This window comes from Talpa europaea (assembly GCF_964194135.1).
Source record: "Talpa europaea genome assembly, chromosome: 10".
In the NCBI taxonomy this organism is placed as follows: domain Eukaryota; kingdom Metazoa; phylum Chordata; class Mammalia; order Eulipotyphla; family Talpidae; genus Talpa; species Talpa europaea.
In genome coordinates this window covers 57,354,778-57,358,748 of record NC_140077.1, presented here as the reverse complement: position 1 = coordinate 57,358,748, position 3,971 = coordinate 57,354,778, and the positions used below count along the sequence as shown (strand labels likewise).

Here is a 3,971-nt window from a genome sequence, read left to right as displayed (position 1 = left end):
CTGGGTAAATGGTCACATTAATCCCCTCTCCCCCCACCTCCTTTTGTGAGTCAGGTTTTAGTCTTGTGATGCCTCCTTTAGATTTTCTATCCTTTCCTCTACCAATATTATATCAAGTAATTGGACCTTTGCCCTAAAGAAAACTATGGTATAATGGGGCTAGGCATGTACACACGTAAATACATGCTCTCAGTAAGAAGAGCTATAGGATATTAGAGGATAAGATGACTATTGGGAGCTAACATGATAATAAAATCCTCAAAAAGAGGTGGGCTAAGGCTGAGTTCACAAATATAGGGGACATTTGAAAACACATACAAGGTAGGGAAGGTTATTCTGTACTTGGGGGATTTAATGACAGCAGCATGTAAACAGGGGCAGGTTCTGAAGAGTGGAAAAAAAGAGAAGAATTAGATTGGAGAATTCATAAAACAGAGCATATGAGTAGCAGCCTACTTGCTGTATACGTTAATTTGGGAATAACTTCAAATGATTAGTGAAGCAATTTGAATTTTATTCTATGCCACAGTAAACATCAAAGATCTTGGGCATTTAAGTGACAGATAAAATAAGCGATTTAGCAAAGTTTGTCTTGGGTAGAACTGACTGGGTTGAAGTCCTGATGTACTGAAGTATATGAGTTAGGAGGATCTTGATGAAATTGTGGCATTAACTAAAAATGTTTTGAATGTTTTCTTGTTAAAGTAACATCTGACCTTTCCATTTGCTACCATCGTTTATCAAGAAAGGAAACTAAATATCATTTGAATGTTTAGTATATTCTAGGCCTGTGCCTGGAACAGAGGAGGTAGCACCAGATGGAAGAGCTTCACCCCCAGGAGAACCCCAGGCATCCCCCCTGGCATGCCACCTGCACTGACTAAGCTTGCTAATGATAGGGTTGCAGACTTTTTCCTGCTCTTTCTGCTGATGTTCAAATTCTTCCTTCTCTGTGGTCTGGTTCTTATTTAACCAGTTGATTTCATTAGACTTGCCAAGAATCATCTGTTTGTTCTCATCATTGGTATTGCCTTGAAGTTTCTCATCTTCAACAGTTGCTTTCATGTTGAAGGCATAAGATTCAAGGGAATTCTTGGAAGACACATTGTCCCGCTGCTTCTCATCTTCAGCTTTGTACTCTCAGCTTCCGGGATACTCAATGTCTTCCTTTTTAAAAGGCCCTGTCATTAGTGATTGTGATCTTATTCTCTCTTCCTATACCCTTACCCACAGCAGGATAATTTGGATAATCTTGACATCAATATCAAAAGTGACTTTAATCTAAGTAACACCACAGGGTGCAGGAGACATGACCTCCTATGAGGTCAAACTTGGCAAGTAGGTGGTTATCCTTGGTCCTAGCACACTTTCTTCATAAACCTGAATAATCTGGTTGCCAGAGTAGGTGATAAAGGTCTGTGTCTGCTTGGTAAGAATTGTAGTATTGTGCTTTATGAAAATGGCTATGATTCCACCAGTAGTTTCCATGTCAAGGGAAAAGGGAGTATAACATCCATGAACAGCAAATTGTAAACATTTCCAAACTCAGCTCCTGATAGGATATCTGTCTGGACAACTGCACCATAAGTAATGGCTGCATCAGGGTTGATGCTCTCATTCAGTTCTTTCCCATTAAAGAAGTCCTGTAGAAGTGTAGGATAAGGAAAAATGTCAGGCTTTTCTGCCCTCCTGCCATCAGAATAGATGATGGATCATTACGGTCCTGAATGCATGCCTGATGGCGGGCACCTGGCATAGGTAGTGGGATTCACCTGGGCTGAGACTGGGCTTTTAAGGGCAGCGTCACGGGGACGCCAGTAGAAGCTGAAAGAGAAGCCGAGAAAGAAGCAGCAGAAGCCAAGACAGAAGCAGAGAACGCCGGAGAGCCCAGATAGAGTGAAGACTTGCTGGGGGCTGGGAGAACTGCCAGCCTCCTGGCCCCCCAGCATCCCTGCCTGCTGTGTACCAGGTAGATCCCAATAAAAGCCTGCAAAAAGCCACTGAGGACTCCGATTCCTCCTTTACCCGTTCTGCATGGGATCAGAAAACCTGCACCGTGTCCATTCCTGCCCTCTACAAGAAGTTTCTGAATTTGGGGGAATTGTGTAGGACCACCCACCGGAACAATATTATGGATTTGTGACTTGCCTAGCCTGGCATCCTGAAGAGCTTTCTCGACCAAGTCCAAGGTACCACAAAACAAATCAGCATTACATTTTTCAAAAAGGCACTGGTAATGGAGATAAAGAAGTTTATTTCTTCTTAGAGTGAATCAGTCTTACCTGAGTGCTAGAAAAGAACTTATGTTGACTTTCTGGTAGATGGTTAAAGGTAAGGGAAGAGGCTGGACTCAGCCACATAGGTCCAATCAACCTTATGAACAGGAACATCCTGGGCCTTTTTTTTTTTAATTAATTTATTTATTTATACAAGCACTGGGTACAGTCAGAATCATGGGAGGGTGAGAGAATTCACCAGAGCCAGAGGGGAAGCAAAACAGGCAGACTGACGAAGTACACTGCTGAGGGGAGCAGCGGGCGGCGGAGAGGTCTGCGTGCCATGTGGGACCCTTGCCGGCTGCCAGGGATCGAACCAGTGCTGCAGAGGCTGCAGGCAGCTTCGCAGCCAAGCGCTCAACCACTGCGCCACCGGGGAGGCCCCATCCTGGAACTGTTTTACAACCCCACATTAATCATCAACTCAGCATTGCACTAAACAATTTTAGAGCATTTCCCGTGGGTCTTTGGCACAGTGCTCGGTCTCTGTTTGATCTGTTTGATTTAATGTTGCATAGCTCCTCCTTCAATTGACATCCCTTTTGGCACTACTTATTGCTGAGCCACCATAAGTAAGTTTACAAAGTTAGCTATGTCAAGAGCTTGTACTTAGCATGCTCACAGGCAGTATGGAGGCGATGGACAGTCCTCTCGAACTCAATGATGTCTATCTTATGATTGAGTGTGAAATCTGGAATAAAATGGTCAAATTCTTCATCTGAGTGTCTCCAGTTGTTGATCTGACCTCAAAAAAGCCTTCTTCAGGCCTCACTGGTAGCCTAGGGGTTCAGTCTCAGCACTACAGCCGTTGTGAAGGCCACTGCAATGACCGGAGTTTAATCTCTGTCCAGAGAGCTAACCCACATGGTGCAGCAGACCTCTCCTATCTCGCCTGTTGTTCCCCTTATCAGTGTATTTCAGTAGATCTGCCTGCTCTGCTCCCCACTCTGTCTCTGGTGAATCCTCCCCCGTACCCCCACACCTCTGGCCCACACCCCCATTCTTCTATGCAAAAATAAATAAATAAAATATATTTTTTAAATGCCTTCTTCAATAGTGAGGATTGACACATCAAAAGTGTCACCTCCTTGGTCAAAGATCAACACATTTCTTTTGGCTCCAACCTTTTTGTCTAAGTCATAGGCAATAGGATCAGCAGTTGTCTCATTGATGATTCTTAGTACATTCAGGCCAACAATAGTTCCAGCATCTTTGGTGGCCTGATGCTGAGAGTCATTAGAGAAAATGGTACTGACACAACAGCTTTGGTACAGTCTGCAATTTCCTTTATCTTTGTCAGAACCATAGATAATACTTCCTATGTATAGAAACTTTGTGTCTCTCCCTTGTATTCTACTTGATCCTTGGCCCTGCCTGCATCATTTACCACCATGAAATGCCATATCAGATTGGACAACAGCATCATCAAATCTATATCCAATCAGGTGTTTGGCATCAAAAGCCATGTTGGGTTGGCTTGTAAAGAAAACGGCAGTCGGCAGAATTGCTGCCCCATCCAATCCGTGGGTTTTTTTGTTTTGTTTTGTTTTTAAAGATTTATTTATTTATGCATACAAGAACTGGGGTACAGGCCAGAGGTGTGGAGGATGAGAGGATCCACCAGAGACAGAGGGGGGAACAGAACAGGCAGATTGACTGAAATACATTGCTGAGGGGAGCAGCAGGTGAGTCAGG

At 43.8% G+C, this 3,971-nt stretch overlaps 1 pseudogene across 1 annotated transcript; it reads right to left on the bottom strand.

The window, feature by feature from the left end:
* Nucleotides 1-753: 753 nt before the first annotated feature.
* LOC311178722 (heat shock cognate 71 kDa protein-like) lies at nucleotides 754-3,742 on the bottom strand (annotated as a pseudogene). Its single transcript has 4 exons — nucleotides 3,664-3,742; nucleotides 3,401-3,567; nucleotides 2,120-2,230; nucleotides 754-1,643 (listed from the first exon to the last, which is right to left on the bottom strand). The product of its transcript is annotated as a heat shock cognate 71 kDa protein-like (transcript).
* Between the last annotated feature and the right edge of the window lie 229 nt (nucleotides 3,743-3,971).